At 44.5% G+C, this 22,189-nt stretch overlaps 1 pseudogene across 1 annotated transcript; it reads left to right on the top strand.

Annotated features, from left to right (window-relative positions):
* Window positions 1-1,526: 1,526 nt before the first annotated feature.
* Window positions 1,527-10,983, top strand: LOC143441511 (glyceraldehyde-3-phosphate dehydrogenase pseudogene; annotated as a pseudogene). The gene is made up of 3 exons (XR_013108999.1): window positions 1,527-1,943; window positions 2,276-2,422; window positions 8,985-10,983. The product of XR_013108999.1 is annotated as a glyceraldehyde-3-phosphate dehydrogenase pseudogene (transcript).
* The last annotated feature ends 11,206 nt before the right edge of the window (window positions 10,984-22,189 follow it).

Here is a 22,189-nt window from a genome sequence, read left to right as displayed (position 1 = left end):
ACTTCTCTCTGGGGGATCCAGCTCCCTCTTCTGATCTCAGTGAACTCCAAGAATGAACATGGTGTGCATATATATACATATACATATACTTATACACATACACATACATATATAGGCAAAGTATTTCATACATATAAAATAACAGTATACAAAATGTTAAGAGAGGAAACAGAGTTGACTGGGTAGGAGAGTTGGGGAAGATGTAGGAGGAGTTTTGGAGAAAAAGTAAATAAGATCAACACATATGGAATTCTCAAAGAAACAATACAAACAGATAAAGCTCAAAGAATATGAAGAAAGAAAGACAGATAATAAACAGTAAATAATGCTATCAACAGTGAAGCCATACGAGCTAAAGGAAGAGGCAGGGACATGGGCAGAGGTCGATGCTGGCAGACAGTGATTGACATACACAGGAATGGAGAGTCAGACATGACAGTGAGATGGGCTGACTGCAGACAACAAGAGACCCTGCAGGCGGGAGATCGGAGACAGAGACCTCTCTCTCTCTCTCTCTCTCTCTCTCTCTCTCTCTCTCTCTCTCTCTCTCACTACTCGCTCTCCCTCATTCTCTCCCCTCATTCTTGTCTTGCCCCCTTTTCCTGCATTCCTCTCTGCCTCAGACTCTCTGTGTTTCCAATACTCTGCATTTCTGATTTCCTTTTATTCTCCTGGTGCTCATGGTTGGTGCCCCTGTGGCTGTTCATCCTATGTCTCAAGCTTGGTGCCCAGAACTGAGTGAAGCTCATGTTCACATCCCATTCCCTGGGCTCACTCTGGCCAAAGTTCAGCATCTGAACAGCAGGGAGCAGTCCAGGGCCCCAGTGGCTGAGCTCAGAGATGCAACATGCAGACAACTGTGGGCAGCAGCCCTGTGGATGCTTCCTCTCTCAATCCTTCTCTCCGGAGTTGGGATGCTGTCAGTGAGTGGTGTGGAGATGTCAGAACAGAGGCTCGCTCATCCATCACTCTTTCATAGCTGTCCAATAAGAGCTGTGGAAACATGCACTTCTTGTGAAGGCTCTTTGTGGATGACAGAAGCTTACCATGATGACGTCTCCAACCCAGTTGCCCTTTAGCTTCTTTGGGCTTGGAATCGGTTCTGTATTTATGATGCTCACTCTGTTGGATTTAGTAAACGATTCTGCAATGAATAAGCAAATAGTGAAATGTCCCTATGCTGGTAAATTGCACCACAGATGTGAACCTTGGCAGAAGGTGTCTGTCACAACTGCCTTTTGGCAGACTCTCAGTGCCTTCCACAAAGTGTCCTTTGCCAGGAGGGCTGAGCAGCATTGGGATTTGGGCTGAGATGCCATTACCAACTCTTACTTAGTGTGTTCTCTTCATCACTGTTAGTATCAGAACCAACCATGGACAGCCAGAAGCTGTTTACAGCCAGCCTCTAAACCCAGTGATGACATCATCCCTAGGCAACAAGAGGCTTCTGCATCTTTTGCCATGGCAACCATCAAACACCCCCTGAACATGTGTTGCCTTTGTTACCTGTACTACCTGCATCATCTAGGCTTTACTACTTGTGTTACCTACATCATGGCCTGCATAAAAGACACAGACCAGACCCAGCTCTCTCTCTCTCTCCCTCACTTCTTTCCCTCACCACCTTTTCAGGGGTGTCTCTTTCAGTGAAGACCTCCCACATGAGAACTGTGCTGGCGTGGAGTGATCTGTCCAGGAATACATTGCTTCTCATCTAACATTGGTGCTGTCACTCGCTCACAACACCCAGTGGCTCTGCTGCCGGCACCACCACTGCCTACTCCAGGAAGGTACACAGAACTCCACCACATGGGCTGGCTGGCCACTTCCACCTGGATTAAGCCTCAGAGGCAGAACTTCATCTGGACAAGTCTGCCAGCTGCATAGTCTCACTTTTCCTGCCACCGGATCACCAAAACCTTCACACAAGCATTGGCAGATTGGTAAGGTTTTTGTTCCAGTTGGATGGTAAGGCCCCTTCTCCCAAAGAAGTTTAGCCACCCTCTATGGGCTTAGGGGATGGACTTTCCATGGTCCCTATCATTGGCCTCCAAGCCAATGCCCCAGTCCAGGACTTCAACCCTTGGGTGACCCCTCCCTCCCAGAAATGCTTTTCATGAAGCAGTTTTCTCTTTTTGCCCTAGAAAAAAAAGTCCTAAGCTTAGTTAAATCTTTTTTCCTGTGAGCCCAGGTCTCATATAGCCACTAGCATCCATGTGACAACCTGGTATGTCAGACCTGACTGCTCATTTGTGTTTGATTTTTTTCCCCTCAGGACACCAGTAGGAATAGTTCGATAACATCCCTCCGACGTAATGGGCATCTCATCGTCTTCGTCTTCGGCTGTGCCTCCAGGTTCCCCTCTGAGATGCTGTTGGGCTGTGGCACATGCATGAGTCCTGTGGGTTGAATTATGGCAGAGGTATGGGATTTGTCCCTGCTCACTCCACACAGCACAGGAAAGACTCGAGCTGTGAGAAGCTGCAGAGAGGGAGTGGAGAGAACACAGTCTGAGGTCCCACTGGGGCCGGAGCTCTTGGGCTGAAGATTTCCTGGCTGGTTAGCGGCTAGGAACCAACTGGTCTCAAGCCCTTGAGCTCTCAGGCACCACTGAGAGCCTGGGGTGGGGGGCGGGTGCATACAGGCTGGATCAACAAACAGCGGATAGGGGTGAGGGCATTTCGTGGGGATGAGACTCTTGGTCACAGTGACTCTCTTGGCTAGGCCATGGCTGGCTCAGCTCGCTCACTTGAGTTGGTGGCCTCTGTAGTTCGAATGTAGAGAGGTCAATGGCGGGCCGGAGGTTAGAAGGCGGCTCCGTAGTTGAAGACCTTCTCCATGGTTCCCCATGACAGGCCCCAAAGAAGAGAGGTAGTCCATGGTCTTAAAATGTTTACTGTCATGGTGGAAAATGGATGAAGCTTATACCCCGTGTTCTCAGGGCAGGTCTGAGGTTAAATACCTTTTGCAAGGAGGAGGGTCTGTGAAGGAATGCTTAATTGGCTATGCCCTCTGGCCTTTAGGTATCTCATGAATATGGAGATGTCTTGAGGCTCTGTGGCCTGTGTCATGCCCTCTACCTGTGCTACATGACCAATGGCCCAAACTTCTCTGTGGAAGGGGCTATAGTTATATGAAAGGAGCCAAGGGCCCAGGAGCAAGGCCAAACTTCTCCTGTCCCTGGAGGGTCTCTGGGGTTCAAGGCTTACTCGACCAGGTACCCAGCTGCCTCTCACAGCCCACTGCTCCACAAGATGTCTCCTAGAAAATCCCAAATCTCTAAAACTAACACCCAGTTTGAGGATATCCAAATTTATACACCTTTGCAATAAGGTCTGGGTTCAGTACCCGTTAGACAATGGCTCCAAATGGCCACTTAATGGCATATTTGATCCTATCATTTTAAGAAATCTTCATACATACTGCCAGTGGTATGGTAAATGGAAAGAAGTCCCATATATCCAAGCTTTTACCTATCTTCCCTACAAACCCTCTCTCTGCTCTTCTTGTCCCCCAATTCAACTTCTTCTATCTATGAAACCTCTACCAGATGACACTACAGTCCTCAGTCCAGTTAAAGAACCACCCCCTCACCATAGCAGATTTGTCTCTACAGTCTTTTCTAAGACCATAGCCTTCTCAGTTTCCTCTTCTCACCAAACTTCCCCAGAGCCTCCTTGTTCAACCTCTCCAGATTTCTCCCCTAGAATACATACAGACAAGATTCATCAAACAAATCCAACATATCCAATCAGATCTGAGACAGTACCTGACCAGGACCTCAGTGGAGTTATAATTCCCCAGGTGGTATTTTGGCCAGAGATAGATTCATAACCTGCCTCCTGGCCGGTCTCTGTAGGGCAGCCCTAAAACCAGTAAATTTTTAAAAACTCCAAGAGGTCATCCAGGATAAACAAGAAAACCAGTCTCAATTTTTAGAGTGCCTTACAAAGGCCCTATTACAATACTACTTTAGACCCTGAAAACCCAGAAAGTAAGCAACTCCTGATCACCTACCTCTTTTCTCAGAGCTACCCCAACATCAAAGCCAAACTAAGACATTTGGAGAGGGGACCTCTACCTCTACAGGAAGAAGTCTTGCCACTAGCCTTTAAAGTGTATCATCAGAGAGATGAAAAGCCTGTAGGCAAAAATACTATATTCTGGCAAAGACTGTGAGACCAGCCCCAGTCACTGCCTGAGGTTCCTGGTCTTCTAAGGCTCAGAGACCACAAGGTTCCTGCTACAAATGTGGCCAACAGGTCATTGGATGAGGGCTTGCCCTAACCCCTGCAAGACAAAAGAGCCATGCTCTAGGTGCCATCAGAAGGAACATTGAGCTGTCACTTGCTCTCATGCCACTCAGGACAAAGGGACATCACTCCCAGGTAACTCTCCAGCTGATCTCCTAGGCTTGGCTATGGATGACTGAAGAGGTCGGAGCTTCCTTGACCCGACTACTTCCATCACCAGCAGAGAGCCCTGAGTAGTCATCATGGTATCTAGGCAGCCCATCTCCTTCCTCGTGGACACTGGGGCCACTTACTCAGTCCTGATGGAGTTTTGGGGACCCACCTCTCCTTGTTCCCCTATTGTCAGGGTAGGAGGATGACCTTACCTTCCTCACCAAACCCCACCAATTAAGTTGTATTTTTAGTGGTGTTCTTCTGACCTATTCCTTTTTGGTAGTATCAATGTGTCCTGTCCCCTTATTGAAAAGGGATCTTCTAACTAAGTTGGGAGTCTCTATTTTTTTTTGCTCCCCCCATTCACCTAAACCCAACCTTGTCAGCAGCTCCTCCTCCTCACCCTCCTCATCCTTCTCCTCCTCTTCACCTTCCTCATCCTTCTCATCCTTCTCCTCCTCCTCCTCCTAGGCACTCAACCTACTAACTCTAGCATGTTAGCTTCTCAGGTGGACCCCCGGGTTTGGGATGTCTAGAACCCCTCTGTTGCTAAACATCATTCTCCTGCTGTCATTCAGTTACTGGACTCTACCAGATACATCACCCAAGCTCAATACCCCCTCTCTCTCTCTCCAGAGCCTCAAGGGACTTAAGCCTATCATTTCTGACCTCTTAAGGAAAAGACTCCCCCATCCTACCTCTTCCACTTTTAATACCCCTATACTAGTAGTTAAGAAACCTAATGGAACCTATCTCTGGTTCAAGACCTCAGACACATTAACTCTGCAGTTGCTATCCATCCTGTTGTGGCCAATCCTTATACACTTCTTTCCACTATCCCTTCAGGGACTTCTCATTTCTAGGTCCTAGATCTTAAGGATGTGTTCTGCTATATACCTCTAGATGCCCTGTCACAGAACATCTTTGCTTTTACCTGGACTGACAATGACACCCACTTTCCTATTCAACTCACCTGGACTGTTCTACCTCAGGGATTCTGAGAAAACCCACACCTATTCAGCCACGCCCTGGCTTCTTTCTTACTTTCTCTGCCTCTTCCTAAATCTAAGATTGTTCATTACATAGATGATATTCTTCTCTGTAGTCTCTCTCTAAAAATTAGCCAAGCTGACACCTCTGCTTTTCTAAATTTCCTGTCCAGTTGAGGCTACAGGGTCTTACCTTCTAAAGTCCAACTATCCAATCCTCAGATCACCTATTTGGGACTAACAATTACCCCAACCTACAAGGCTATTACCTTAGATAGAAAGAATCTGATTCAGTCTCTAACTGTTCCTTCTACAAAGGAAGAGATTTATCATTCCTAGGAATAGCCAGTTTTTTACATTCCTGGGTTCCTTCCTTTTTTCTCCTTTCCTGTCCCTTATATGAAACGGCATCAGGCCCCACCCATGAACCTCTTCTAAAACCTGTTACCAAGCCTTTTCAAAGGCTCCAACAGGCTCTCCTTAAGGCCCCGACCTTACACCTCCCTGACCTGACTCATCCTTTCTCCCTCTATGTAACCAAAAAAGAGGGATTTGCCCTTGGAGTCCTGGGTACCCTCTTTTGCACCTGTAGCGTATCTGTCAAAGAAAAGGAAACCTAACCATCAAGGGATGGGTATCTTGTATTGTACCTTAGCAGCCACTAAACTCCTTATTTGAGAGTCTAAAAAACTAAACTTCGGGTCGCCTATAACCATCTTCTCTTCTCATAACCTGTCACAGTTCCTAACTTACAAAGGCTTACAGACTCTACCTCCCTTCAGGATTTTTTCTCTTCAAGTAACACTAATAGAAGACTCCACACTTACTTTTGAATCATGCCTGCTTCTTAATATTTCCAATCTTCTTCCTCAACCAAATACTAACCATTCCCTATTTCATTCCTGCACAGAAACCTTAGAGGAACTATTACCTCATCCTTCACACATACAGGAGAGCACATCTATGCATGGTATACAAATGGCAGCTCCAGCCGGGCAGTGGTGGTGCACACCTTTAATTCCAGCACTTGGGAGGCAGAGGCAGGCAGATTTCTGAGTTAGAGGCCAGTCTGGTCTACAGAGTAAGTTCCAGGACAGCCAGGGCTACACAGAGAAACCCTGTCTCAAAAAAAAAAAAAAAAAACAAAAAAAAAAATGGCATCTCCTTTTTACATGAAGGGGCCAGAAGAGCTGGCTATGCGATAGTATCAGACACAGAGGTGGTCAAAGCAGGCCCTCCCTGCTCATACAACCAATCAACAGGCTGAACAAGTAGCCCTTACCTGTGCCTTTCAACTGACACAGGGACAATTCCTAAACATCTACACAGACTCCAAATACATTTTCCATATCCTCCTGTACCACACGGCCATCTGGAAGGAGCATGTGTTACTTATGACAAAAGGAGGACCAGCAACTAATGCAAACTAAATTATGGCCATGCTAAAAGCTTCCCATCTCCCCACAGCTACTGGAATTGTCCACTGCAGACCCCACCAGACTGAAGACTCCATTGTCCCCAAGGGAAACAACTGAGCTAATGAGGCAGCTAGAGCTGCAGCCCTTAGTGGCCTAGACTCTTCTCACCCTCTCCAGGACATTCTTACACTACAATTCGAATCCTCACTCTCACTTCCTAACACTCATCAAACTCTGCCCTATCGTCACCAACTCTCTCATCCTAACAGCCAAGCATTGTCTTATTTTGTTAAAATCCACCTATAGCCTACTTCTGTTTAAGGACTTAAGTTCCTTAAAATCTATCACTGCCTCTTGCAAAATTTGTCAGATGTCAAACTCCAACTCCAGGTATTATAGTACCCCATTTCCTACCCATCAGGCTAGAGATTCCCTTCCTAGAAATGTCTGGAAACTTGATTTTACCCACATGCCCACTGTCAAATGTGCCAAGAACCTCCTGGTCTTGGTGGAAACCTTCTCTGGGTGGGTAGAGGCATTCCCCACAACCAAAAAAGGGCTCAGACAGTTTCTGTTCTTCTCTGAGAGATCATTCCCCAATTTGGTGTCCCAGCTTCCCTCCAGTCAGCCAATGGTCCTGAATTCACCTCCCAGGTTTCTCAACCTTTATCTAAAACCCTAGACATCCCCTGGCATTTTTATATTCTCTACCACCCCCAGTCTTCAGGAAAGGTAGAAAGAACTAACTGCTCCCTAAAAACCACTCTTGTCAAACTGTCACAGGAACTACACTTTGATTGCGTACACCTCCTACCTCTGGCTTTTCTTAGACTATGAGCATTCCCCAAGAGACCTCTTTCATTTCACCTTTCAAACTCATGTATGGATATCCAGTCCTAACTCCTAATCTTTCACCTAAATGCTCTCCCCTCCTGATTACCTACTTACCCCATTATTTTGCCACCTTCACTCTCTCCTATGGAACTTTGCTGACCACTGTCTACCAAGGCCACACACTGTTCTCTGCCCACTGCCTGTCAACATTAGAGACCAGGTTCTTCTCTCTACTCCAGATCATCAGCCCTCCTCTCTCTCTCTCTCTCTCTCTCTCTCTCTCTCTCTCTCTCTCTCTCTCTCTCTCTCTCTCTATCTCTATCTCTATCTCTCTATCTATCTCCTAAATGGCAGGGCCCTTTCAAGGTGATTCTTATGATTCCTACAGCTGCTAAACTCAAAGGACTCTCTCATTGGGTCCACTTGTCTCACCTCAAAACTTTCACCCTCTACCTCAAAATGACTCTTCATCGTACATATTGGCCCCCTACACAACAGGACCCTGCTTTTGTAAGCTCCAGAAGACATCAAGACCACCCACCTTGTCCCCAATCCCAGAAAAATGAAACTGCACTCCAGCAGATGTGCTTGACCCCACTGGATTAAACATGGGCTTCTCATCCTCCCCCTGCTGTTCATTTCCATCCAGGCTAGTCCTTAGATATGGAGATTCAAGGTTCAAGAAACCCCCACTGATAACAGTCTTTCCAAATAGATCAGGAAACCGCTCCATAGCCAGATGCCAGGAGTCGATCCAAATTGCTGCCATCCCTATGTCCTCCATTCCATCTAAATATTATGACCTCTTTGTTTGCTTCCTTTTTGACCAGATGAAAGGTGATTGTAAAAAATTAGCTAGATGAGTATGGGGGTGCCCATATTGGTCTTGCCAGATACATAAGCTAGGATTGTGGGGACAAAATCTCGCGCGGTGGGGGGGGGGAGTCCTGTGGTGGGGTCTTGGCAGCCCAGCAGCGGGTCTGGGGTGTGCTTCCCACACTGCCGGCCAGGGGTCCCACATTCAGCCGCGGGCTGGTGGCTGCTGCAGCGGCTGTGGTTTGAGGTTCCAAAGGCTGGGAATCTGGTGGCGAGACCAGGTGACACGTGGAGTCTGGTTTTCCAAAGCTTTATTGTTCATGGCATGTTGAGTAGGTATAGATGGTATGTGCTTCCCCGCCAAAAGCCAGGGGAGCCTGATTTTTATAGGGAGGGGGAAAAGGGGAGGGAATAACTTAATTAGCTACACCCCTGGCCTTTTGATAATTCATTAATATTTAAATCTCTGGAGGTGGAGATTTGTTAATCACACCCTCTACCTGTGTGTTACGTGACTGAAGGTGGCAGGTTAAATGGAGTTACCTCATCCAAGGCCCAACATAGGATCACAGACCAATCACTTCTATCAACAATGCAAGACCCTCTTCTTCTACATACAAGACCCATGGAACCCCAGGTGGGAAACAGCATTGTTGGTAAGCTCTATAGTAAAAATCCATCTGGGTTCCCAGTGAGTACTATTCACATTCAGAGAAAATATGTCTCAATCGTCCAACCTCTAGATGTTGGAAAAATAGAGAAGTATTCAAACACTCCTCCGAGGTCCTTACTTCCTTAAATAACACTAACCTGTCACATCACCTTCTGCTTCAAACCCTGACCTCAGCCTACCAACTCCTTACCATCACCCAAACTGGTTGCGTTAAGGATTGCTGGCTCTCTCTGCTCTATCCTGTCAGGAGCCAAACCCATGAAATTGCCTGCTGTTCTAAGAGAACCTCATGAAATTACCTGCTGTTCTGGGAAAACCTAGTCAGTTAAAATACAAGGTTAAGAAAGGACATTCTTCTTGGGTCTCAAGTCCCAGGAACTTAAAGAATGTCTTGTATTTCCCAGAGGCTGGTTACGACAGTGGGATGGTCTTGGACAATGAGAATACGATAGTGGGATAGCCTTAAGCAATGACCCTTGCCTAAACTTCCTGTTTTGCTGTATCTTTATAACCTGCTGCCTGATATTAAAGTTTGAGAGCTTGATCAAAACCCTCAACTTGCTCTCCTTCTTTGTGTCTCTTGTCCCTTCATTTTTTTGCCCCCCTCCCTAGGGTCTCGTCAGATCCCCTGTGGGCCGGGGCACATCCTGTTCCAGAGACAGTTGCATCTTCTTGTGGGGTGCCAACCTCGTCCCAAAGACAAAATGGTGAAGGTCAATGTGAATGGATTGGGCCATACTGGGCGCCTGATTACCAGGGCTGCTTTCTGCTCTGCATCTGGCAAAATGGAGATTGTTGCCATCAACAACCCCTTTATTGACCACCTTTATTGACCTCAACAACAACCTTTATTGACCTCAACAATATGGTCTGTATGGTCCAGTATGACTTCACCCATGGCAAATTCAATGGCACAGTCAAGGCTGAGAATGGGAAGGTTGTCATCAACGGGAAGCCTATCACCATCTTCCAGGAGTGAGATCCCACTAACATCAAATGGGGGTGGTGCTGGTGCTGAGTCTACTGGTGTCTTCACCACCATGGAGAAGGCCATGGCCCACTTGAAGGTTGGGGTCAAAAGGGCTATCATCTCTGCCCCTTCTGCTGATGCAACCATGTTTGTGATAGGTGTGAACCATGAGAAATATGACAACTCACTCAAGATTGTCAGCAGTGCATCCTGCACTACCAACTGCTTAGCCCCTCTGGCCAAGGTCATCCATGACAACTTTGGCATCATGAAAGGGCTCATGACCATGGTCCATGTCATCACTGCCACTCAGAAGACTGTGAATGTCCCCTCTGGAAAGCTGTGGAGTGATGGCTGTGGGGCTGCCCAGAACATCCTTCCTGCATCCACTGGTGCTGCCAAGGCTGTAAACAAATCCCAGAGCTGAACTGGAAGCTCACTGGCATGGCCTTCCGTGTTCCTACCCCCAGTGTATCTGTTGTGGATCTGACATGCAGCCTGGAGAAACCTGCCAAGTATGATGACATCAAGAAGGTGGTGAAGCAGGCATCTGAGGGCCCACTGAAGGGCATCCTGGGCTACACTGAGGACCAGGTTGTCTCCTGTGACTTCAACAGCAACTCTCACTCTTCCACCTTTGATGCTGGGGCTGGCATTGCTCTCAATGACAACTTTGTAAAGCTCATTTCCTGGTATGACAATGAATATGGCTACAGCAACAGGGTCATGGACCTCATGGCCTACATGGCCTCCAAAGAGTAAGATACCTTGGACCACCCACCCCAGCAAGGACACTGAGAGCAAGAGAGAGGCCCTTGGTTGCTGAGGAGTCCCTGTCCCCAACACTGAGCATCTCCCTCACAGTTTCCATCCCAGATCCCATAATAGCGGGGGTGGGGGTGGGGGGTGGGGGTAGGGAGCCTTCCTTACTCTCTTGAATACCATCAATAAAGTTCACTGCAACACCCCCCAAAAAAGATGCTGGCTATGTGTACCCCCTAGAACTAATTCACAATTGCCACTTATAGCCTCTCCAGTGATTCTGCCAAGTAACCTTGCCTCACCTTTTATCAGTTGCCCCAACTCTGATGTTGCCATGATCCCATACCCTTTCTCTGTCTCTCTTTTTGGAGTGGAAGACTGTTTTAAGACATTGGGACATGTTCTGTAGGAATGCTAAGCTCCCTAGACTGCAATAGAACCATAACCCTCGATACCTCATCTCTGCCACAGTGCCCTGCAGTCTAAAACCTGTCAGTTCTCTGTGGCACCCAGGTATATCATTGCCTACCTGCCAGCTGGTCAGGAGTTTGCACATTGGTGTTCTTTTGCCCTGAACTAGGAGTAATCTACAGAAAGGAGCCTCTACCAATCCCAGTTGTAGACACAATACCTGTCCAACATGACAAGAGGGAAGTTCAGTCCTGGTCACTGCAGGAATAACTATCGGTGCTGGTGCTGGAACAGCAGGACTGACCACTTCCCTAACCCTATACAAAAAGTTTTCTTCTCAGCTTGACAAGTTTTCAAGAAGTGACCCAAACCATTCTCACATCCAAAGAACAGATGGATTCTTTGGCAGCAGTGGTGCTTCAGAACTGACGGGGGCTAAATGTCCATACAGCTAAAGAAGGTGGCCTTTGCCTGTTTCTCCAAGAAGAATGCTTTTCTATGTCAACGAATCTGGGATAGTAAGAAATAAAATCCAGCAGCTGCAATAAGACATCCAGAGACATCCAAAAATGCAGGGAACAATGGGAGGCCTCTTTTGAAAACCCTGTAAGGAAATGGATACTACCCTTCTTAATGCCTCTTCTCCACATTTTCCTAGCTTTACTATTTACTCCCTGCCTCGTTAACCTCGTCTCCACATTCCTCCAACAACAAATTCAAAAAAAAAAAAATCTAACCAAACAATCAGTTCTTTTTACAGGAGTACTAACCACTGTCTATTGAGGAGCCTGATGCAAATGACTATCAAGTGGGCCCCAATGGTGAAAGTCAGCTATACTCCAAAATTGACAGCACCCCTAGATAGCAGGAAGCAGTTTAAGAGACCTGATGTGCTATTCCCCTTTCACCATCAGCTTCCCACTCCCACTTTTTTCTCTCGTTATAATAAGAAAAAAGGAGGTATGTTAGCATCAGAACCATCCACAGCCAGAAGCTGTTTACAGCCAGCCTCTGAACACAGCAATGACATCATCCCTAGACGACAAGACCCTCCTGTGTCTGTTGCCATGACAACTGTTGTACACCCTCTGCTTATGTGTTACCTGTATTACCTGCATCACCTGAGCAGCACCACCTGCATTATCTACATCATGGCTCAGATATTTCTCTCTCTCTCTCCCTTCTTTCCCTTACCACCCCTTCAGGGGTGCCTCTTTCAATAAAGACCTCTCGTGTGAGGACTGTGATGGTTTGCTGTGATCTGTCCAGGAATACGCTGCTTTCCAACTAACAATCACAGGATCAGAGAAAAGAAGGGCCCCGAGAAAGGGGCCTTCAACCCTAGAGTTCTAGTCTACCTTCTGTGAGCTGCAGTTTCCCGGACTTCTGGTCTACCCACTGTGAGCTGCACTTTCCCATCTTTGTGTCTTTATCTAATACATCTGTCCTCTAAAAGACAGCCTGAACAGTCATACAAACAGCATGCTGCCAGAAGCAATAACTCAGTAGAGTTCCACACTGGAGAGCTCTCCTCCTGTATCCTCAGGAGATGTAAAATTATTGTATTTAAATAGTGCTGTTTGGTGTTTTGATTATGTAAAAAGTTTAACAAAACTGACTCCTGCAAGCCCAACTGATGGAAACCAGTGTTGAGACATAAATGAAACAGAAATATGAATGGGAAATTCTTCTTCATGTCACAGAAATAAAAAGGAGTGGGTGCTGGACGTATGGCTCAGCAGTTAAGAGCATCCAGGATTAGTTCCCAGTACCTCATCAGGGAACACATAACCACCTGTAACTCTAATCTCTAGTGACCCTCTTCTGGCCCCCTCAGGCACTGAAAGCAGAGACACACATGCATATCCATTATAGAATAAGTAAATAAATTTGGAATAAGTAGAAGATAATAATAGGATAATTTTATGTGCCAATAAATTAAACAATATAAAAGAATAAACAACTTTTTAGAAATATTCAAATAACCAAACTGATTCCAGAAGAAATAGAACATCTGTACAGACCTACATCAAAAAGTAAAAATAAAAACAAACAACCACATCTAAGAAAGATATATCCAAGACTTGGTGACTTCAAAATAAAATGCAAGCAAGCATGTTAAGAATTATGAACACGAACTCTTTTCAATTTTTCCAATTAATTTAAAAGATATTGCTTTTGAATTCATTCTAAGTTTCACTATCATGATATGAAATTCAGATTAAGGCTGTATATCCAGTCTCTAAGGAAAGTGGACTTAAATACGCTCAATAAAATTCAAGGTGTTAAAGTTCAACACTGTACTGAAGGGATTACACAGTATGACACATTAAATTAATGACAACATTAAATTAACACAAGTTGGTTCAGTTATAAAACAAATAATAGAAGAAAAACCTCACATGCTTCTCTCAACTGATGAGGCTGAAGAATGTGCCAAGATCTAAAATTCTAATGGATCTAAAGAGATGGTTCTGTGATTTGGTTCCCAGCACCCACATGAAGGATCACAGTTCATATTTCCAGTTCCAGGCCATCTGGTACCTTCTTGTGGCCTTTGTTGGTATCAGGAATGTATGTGACGCATAGACATACATGAAGATAAAGCACCTGTACACACAAAATAATTGAATAAAAGCTTAGAAATCTGTCTATTACATTTATGTTACCAGAGGGTGCTCTTAGTTGCTGAACCATCCCTCCAGCCCCTTCTCCTTATTTCTGTGGCATTTAGAACAATATCCCACTATATTTCATATTCAGTCATTGATATCTTCATGCTCCATCAGTTGAGCTGACGGAAGCCACTGCTGTTAGTGTTTAATTAATTAAACAACAATTAACATCTTACACAGTACGTAAATAATACTGTGTAAATAATAACAATCAGACATTTTAATGAAACAAACGTCATTCTTTACTGTTTATTTAACAAGCCAGGCATCCTGACATGTGTCTGTAAATCTCAACAGGAGGCTGATATGGAAGGATTTGAGTTCAGGAGTTCAAGAGCAGCCTCAACAAAATAGTGAGAGTACTTTAAGAAGCCAGAAACTTGGACGTGCTTCCATTTTAGTGCAAGCATGTCTCACCTATGTCTCTTTTTTGCAATGACAGGTGGGCTGAGCCTCACATTTATGTATCACATTCCCAGTCTCCTTCTCATATTGCTTTCCCATGTGGTTTCTTTGCACATGAACCAACGTTTGAGACACTGTTATGTCAATTTGTGTTATTTGTTCACTTCCCAATGGACTCATACATGAAAACATTTATGACATGCCATGAATACATTGAATCTCCGTATCGCCACCAAAAGATATTATAAGTGGGGGCTTCATCTTTTTCACATACTGATCAAATTTTCAGTTTCCCTGGTTATTGGTTTCTAGCTTCACTCATTATGACAAAAATGATATTTGTATAAATCCAACACTTCCAGATATATTGTGCCTTATTCTGCACCCTTTGCCTGAAATCAACATTGTTCCCCATGCAGTTGAGAAGGTATATTCTGGTCTAAGTCACTTTAGATGTGTGTGGTCCTGGGAGGACACTGGAACAGTACTCCCCAGGATGGAACTCTGCTGAGTCATTGCTTCTGGCAGCATGCTGTTTGCATGACAGTTCAGGCTGCCTTTTAGAGGACAGATGCACTAGCCAGAGAAAAAGAAACACAGATGGGAAAGTGAAGCTCACAGAAGGTAGACCAGAACTCCAGAGTTGAGGGACCATATCTCAGGTTCCTTTTTTCTCTGACTCTGGGATGAAGAGAACACACTAAGTAAGAGTTGGTAATGGCATCTCAGCCCAAATCCCAATGCTGCTCAGCCCTCCTGGCAAAGGACACTTTGTGGAAGGCACTGAGAGTCTGCCAAAAGGCAGTTGTGACAGACACCTTCTGCCAAGGTTCACATCTGTGGTGCAATTTACCAGCATAGGGACATTTCACTATTTGCTTATTCATTGCAGAATCGTTTACTAAATCCAACAGAGTGAGCATCATAAATACAGAACCGATTCCAAGCCCAAAGAAGCTAAAGGGCAACTGGGTTGGAGACGTCATCATGGTAAGCTTCTGTCATCCACAAAGAGCCTTCACAAGAAGTGCATGTTTCCACAGCTCTTATTGGACAGCTATGAAAGAGTGATGGATGAGCGAGCCTCTGTTCTGACATCTCCACACCACTCACTGACAGCATCCCAACTCCGGAGAGAAGGATTGAGAGAGGAAGCATCCACAGGGCTGCTGCCCACAGTTGTCTGCATGTTGCATCTCTGAGCTCAGCCACTGGGGCCCTGGACTGCTCCCTGCTGTTCAGATGCTGAACTTTGGCCAGAGTGAGCCCAGGGAATGGGATGTGAACATGAGCTTCACTCAGTTCTGGGCACCAAGCTTGAGACATAGGATGAACAGCCACAGGGGCACCAACCATGAGCACCAGGAGAATAAAAGGAAATCAGAAATGCAGAGTATTGGAAACACAGAGAGTCTGAGGCAGAGAGGAATGCAGGAAAAGGGGGCAAGACAAGAATGAGGGGAGAGAATGAGGGAGAGCGAGTAGTGAGAGAGAGAGAGAGAGAGAGAGAGAGAGAGAGAGAGAGAGAGAGAGAGAGAGGTCTCTGTCTCCGATCTCCCGCCTGCAGGGTCTCTTGTTGTCTGCAGTCAGCCCATCTCACTGTCATGTCTGACTCTCCATTCCTGTGTATGTCAATCACTGTCTGCCAGCATCGACCTCTGCCCATGTCCCTGCCTCTTCCTTTAGCTCGTATGGCTTCACTGTTGATAGCATTATTTACTGTTTATTATCTGTCTTTCTTTCTTCATATTCTTTGAGCTTTATCTGTTTGTATTGTTTCTTTGAGAATTCCATATGTGTTGATCTTATTTACTTTTTCTCCAAAACTCCTCCTACATCTTCCCCAACTCTCCTACCCAGTCAACTCTGTTTCCTCTCTTAACATTTTGTATACTGTTATTTTATATGTATGAAATACTTTGCCTATATATGTATGTGTATGTGTATAAGTATATGTATATGTATATATATGCACACCATGTTCATTCTTGGAGTTCACTGAGATCAGAAGAGGGAGCTGGATCCCCCAGAGAGAAGTTCAGGTCGTGTGAGTCACCACGTAGATGATTAGAGTAGAACCCCACTCCTCCTTGAGGGCAGCAAGTGTTCTTAACCTCTAAGCCACCCACACCCACTTGGTGCTTCTCAAATACTCTTGCAGGAGTGACTGACTTTTCTCTGGAGGATAGCTGACTCGTGAGAGACAGCCCTTAAAGGAAACAGCTCTCCCTTTCCCAGAAGCTGTGAGCTGCCAATACCTCCTCAGCTGTGTATCCTGTGAGTTGGTGGGATTAATCGCACATAGTTTCTGGTTTCATGAAGACAATTCTTTTCACACATATCATGCATTTTACCATATTCACCCCCATCACCTTCCATTTCTTTCTCCTCCCCTTTCCCACACCTGCTAGGCTTCTTCCCTCCTCTCAAATTCCCATCTGATTCCCATAGTATGCAATCATCTTCCATTCTGTCTTCCTGTCTGTCCACCAGGAAGGACAGCTTCCTCCCCTCAGCTGCAGTGAGGCAGCCTTGGCTGCATGAGGACAAATGAGGAGTAAATCCATTCTGGGAAGCCTCCCTCTCCTTTCTCATCTTCCAAAAGGTCTTCCCTTCATCTCTGGGATAGTTAAACTAGAGGAGGTGAAAGCCAGGGAGAGCCTGAAGAAAATCCTTATCAGCTTCACATTAATAAAGTTCAATGGCCACAAAAATAAAACAGCTGCTGTTTACTGAGCACATTTGTTGTAACCTCCATGCCTTCAGCAGAACATGCTCTACTGAGAGTCTAAAAGCAGATGCCGTCTCTGTTCCCATGAGGCTCAGACAGTACAGTCAGCTTTTAGAGTCACACCAAAGCATCTGCAGAAGATTAAGATTCAAACCTTAGCCTCAAACTGTAGTGACAATTTTGGCATTTTGGCCCCTTTTTAAAAACTCAGAAATATTCTAAGAATATGTTTTTATTTTAATTCCATGTGTGGGATATGGGACTGCTGCATATTGTCCATAGCAGCTGACTATGATTTATTTGTCTCTGCTCTAGCAAAGATATGATTTTGCCAGCTGCAGACAGTTTCTGTGAGCGTGTGACAATTAGAATTCTGAGAACGTTTGAGAATATATAAATGCCAGGGCCCCAAGAGTCGATGATGTTGTTGGTTGTTGGCTGGTTGCTGTTGGTTACTATTGGTCACGGTTTGTCAAGTAGTCACATGCAAAAAAGAAACAAGAAGAAGAAATTAGATATCTTGATGGTGAAGATAAAATTTGCCCCCAAAGAGCTCTATGCCCCTAATCAGCAGGAAGTAGACTAATGATAACTTTACCCTCTTTCCCTCGATCCTTTTTCTCTTCTATCTAGTGTTATAGGGTTCAAAGGGTGGAAGAAAAGAGGGCCAACACAGTAGCAAGAGACAGCCACATCCATCATGATCCTTACCATCCACCTAATAAAGTCCATCCAGACACAATGGGACACAAGGGCCAGCAAAGAGAATGGGTTTCCTGAGTTCACAGTATCTCACCCAACAAATTCCAGGGCATTGCCGATCCAAACCATCCCCTGTGTGAAATCAGATGCTGAGACGCCCGCCCTCTGACACAGAAACCAGCAAGGGCTAGAGCATCTCCATCTGTCTCCTAACTCCTTGTCCCATTCTAATGCTGTGAGCTCCCTTGGAGGGTCATGGGAGCCAGTCTGGACATCCAGGACCTTTGCTTCTGCCATGTGAATTGAGAAACAATTTCTCCAGCTGTTTCCTCTTTCTTACTCAAGAGAACAGAGGGGACAGCAGGAGCCCATGGCAGACACCATCCCAGGCACTGGCCAGAAAGCATCATGTGATGGACCAATACCCACCAGGCTGTACTCAATCAACTCTTCTCCATTGGAAACCAACAAACATCTTTCCTATGTCTGACTCTGCCCCCTGCCCTTTGTGCCTCCGTTCGGGTTTCAGAGTCCAGAAATATTGAATACTTTTCAATGTGTCAATGCTGGGTCTACTGGTCTGACATGCCTCTGTGGTGTAGGCTGAGTCAGCCTGTAAGTCTAAGGACCTGCTATCAGTGCCTGCCAAGTCCACAGGGGCTCCTCCATGGTAAACTGAGAACCATCCCAACTCAGCATCACTGATTTCACATTCCACCAGGTGCTCATGTTGGAAGATCTAGGAGCAATTTTGATCCTGTAATATTCCACCTTCTCATAGTCCTGAATGCAAGCTTCTAGGCTCACACTGAACCCTGTCTACCGATAGTGAGTCTTTCATGTTGTTTTGGCATGGCATCTCTAAGAACCTCTTGTGTATCACAGTGTGTAGTGTGTGTGGGCCATTGCTTTCTCAACCTGATACCTTGTCGTTCTTACATGTCTCTGGTTTTAGAATTCTCCAGTATAAACTGTTCCCATTGGTGAAGCCTATCTGCCCAGTCAGTCCTACTATGCCTAGTTCCCACATGGCCTTCCATGTGGTCGGATGCAGGGGATGAATGGAGAAAGGCAGAGTTCAATCTCAATCTTTTCTTTGCTTCTTGACTTGATGACTTCAGTGTGGTTGACGATGAACGTGCTTCAGTGTTATAAAGCTGTGAAACACCATGGCCACAGAGATTAATCTTACTGGGATGCACCATGCTCACAAATTGGTATGTGTGAATAAATTACCAGTGAATAGTTTTTGTGAGGAGGCCAGTGAATCGGGCTGGGAATAAGAACATAGGTTGTGATGTATATGTAAGAAAATGCCAGCAAGGAATGCATTTTTTTGTTTGCTAACAACACTGTGAAGATACAAAGAACATGCATGAGCCACAGTGGGGCTTTGCACCTTTTCCAGCTCCCATCCTTACCACTCCACAGTCCACTGTGCTTCCCACACTGGAATTTACTCAAACCTCATGCCAGATTTCATCCTTCCATTTTCTAATTATTTCTTAGATACCAGTAATCACTCCAAAAGGAGATGCAATGCAGCCTTAGATATGACGTTTCCTTTTTAATGCTGGGGAAATGAGAGCCCAGAAGGAGAAAAACAAAGGCCAAAGGCCTTTGGCCTTAGGGTCTCTCAGTCATGTGCTCCTTGCTACCCTCTCTGTTCTGGCTGTAGTGTCCCCATCGGAAATGGAAGCCTTGAGAACACAACAGTAGTTGAAATAGCCTGAGGAAGGGCAAACCTCTGTTCAGTGCCTTCACAGGGCAGCCAAGGCAGTGCGGGTGGGGTTTGATAAATTAGAATCTGCTGGTCTGTGATTCTCAAACTAGTTTTGATTTTTATTTCCCTGATGGTCTACAATGCTGAACACACTTTTTAAAAATTAAATCATATTTTTTACTTATTGATTTTACATTCTGCTCACTGTCTCACTCTTTGTTACCTCTCCAACAACCCTTCCCCCATTTACCCTCCCTGTCTCCTCTTCGAGGGTGGATGACCTCTGTGTATCCTCCCCACCCTGCCACTTTAAGTCTCTGAGATGCTATGAACATCCTCTCCCACAGAGGCCTGACAAGGCAGCCCAGCTAGTAGAACATATCCCACATGCAGGCAACAGTTTTTGGGATAGCCCCTGCTCCAATTGTTTGGAACCCACATGAAGGCTAAGCTGTACATCTGCTACATATGTTCAGGGAGGCCTAGGTACAGCCTCTGTATGTTCTGCTTACTGGACATTTGTTTTTCTATTTTTTTGAGAACTGTCTGTTCAGTTCAGTTAACTATTTGTTGTTTGGCAAACTCCTTCCCCACCCATTATGTATATGTACTCTTCACTGTGCCAATTGTGTTTCTTGCTAGGTAAAAGCTCTCTGAACTTCATGTAATCTTATTTGTCAATTTTGAGCATTATTTTTCTCTCTGAATTTACTACACTGAATTTAATATATATTATATGTTAATATATATTATGTATATGTGTATATGAAATTATGTTATAGAAAGTTCTTGTATATATTAATACTTCAGTGTCTTCTCCCTAATTTTCTTCTAAAGTTTCAGAATTTTGGATTAAAAATATTTTATTACAGTTTTGAACTTGTGCATGTGTGTGTGTGTTAAAATGACACAATGTGTGTGTGTGTTTGGAAATCAAAGGAAACCTTGTGGAAGTCAGTTATTTCCTCCCACCATGTTTCTGAGGACTGAACTCAGGCCATCAGGCTTGGTGCAAGCTTCTTTATCCACTGTGCCATTCCATCAGGTTTTATAAATATGCTAATTCCTACTGTAATGATATTTTGACATCCATATTTATTGGTACATGATTCTCATGAGGCCAACCTAGGTGTCCACTCACAAGGAGAGTGTGGCACCTACACAATGGAGTCTTCTTTAGCTGTAAAGAAAATGAAACCATGGCTATGGTAGGAACATGGAAAAAACTAGAAACTACTATGTTTAAGCAAAGTGTACCAGACTCACAAAGACAAGAGCTGTGCCTCTTCTAAGAAGAAACCCTAGACTTTAACTTATATGAGTACATATATGGGGTTGTAGATCTTGAAATTAGAAAGAGAAGAAATGGATATTGTGAGAGAATGCTGGCAATGGGGGATAAAGAATAACAGAACATGTGTTCTGTACCAGGAGTGGGGAAATGATGTAGCAGGAAAAGAGAGGGGATGGGTAGAAAAGTGGAGAGGGAGGGTCAGTGAAAGCAAGCTATGTGTGTGGTTGTACCATAACAAAGCTCGTTACTTTGTGTGCTCAGTTTTTAGTTACAATCTTCTTTATTCTTGAGAGAGAATTTATATGTGTGTGTGTAATAAAATACGATCACACTCACTTATTTCCTTCTTCAAAATCTCACCAAATTTCCCCTCCCAATGCCATATCTTCTTTTTTGATAACCCATTAAACTAGAGCTGCTCACGTGTGAATGGGTGAGGAGGGGGCTATTCACTGGAGCATGGGAAACCCACCAGTGGGAATACCCCTTCCCAAAGAATGACAGCATCTAATGAGATGATCATTAGATCCTGTGAGTTTGTTTATATAGTGGATTATGTTGATGGATTTCTGTATATTGAACCTTCCCTGCATCCCTGGGATGAAGCCTACTTGATCATAGTGAATGATGTTTTTGATGTGTTCTTGAATTTAGTTTGCGAGAATTTTATTGAGTATTTTTGCATTGATATTCATAAGGGAAATTGGTCTGAAGTACTCTTTCTTTGTTGGGTCTTTGTGTGGTTTAGGTATCAGCATAATTGTGGCTTCATAGAACAAATTGGGTGATGTTCTTTTGGTTTCTATTTTGTGGAATAGCTTAAGAAGTATTGGTATTAGGTCTTCTTTGAAGGTCTGATAGAATTCTGCATTAAAACCATCTGGCATTTGGCTTTTTTGTTTGGGAGACTTTTAATGACTGCTTCTGTGAGAATAAATTGTAAAATAAATAAAATATTTATTATTTAAATATTTATTTATTATAATTATTTAAAATAATTGTAAAATAAAATAAAATTTTAGGTCTCAACATGAAAGATTCTTAGGTTCAGAGTTTCAATTTACACTCAAGTGTTAGCTGCCCCTGGGGTGCATCCCAGGGACTTGATTAACATTTCAAAAGAACAAAGGATCCAAGATAGAGGCAATAAAACACCTGGGTAAACAGTCACTTAAAAGAATTCTCCCAGAGCGAGATACAGATATAAATTGGGAGTGAGATACAGACATAAATAGGGACACAGACTGGGAAAGAAACCAAGCTTGAGAATGGATGTTAAAATCAGCCTTTATAGTTATTGATTAAGAGGTAAAACTGCCTTTATGAGCCTTGTGAATATTGGTATATAAACGGCCTCAACTCTGATTCAGCACTTTCTTT

The sequence above is a fragment of the Arvicanthis niloticus genome, chromosome 1 (genome assembly GCF_011762505.2).
Source record: "Arvicanthis niloticus isolate mArvNil1 chromosome 1, mArvNil1.pat.X, whole genome shotgun sequence".
NCBI lineage: Eukaryota > Metazoa > Chordata > Mammalia > Rodentia > Muridae > Arvicanthis > Arvicanthis niloticus.
This window is presented reverse-complemented; position numbering and strand designations above follow the sequence as displayed.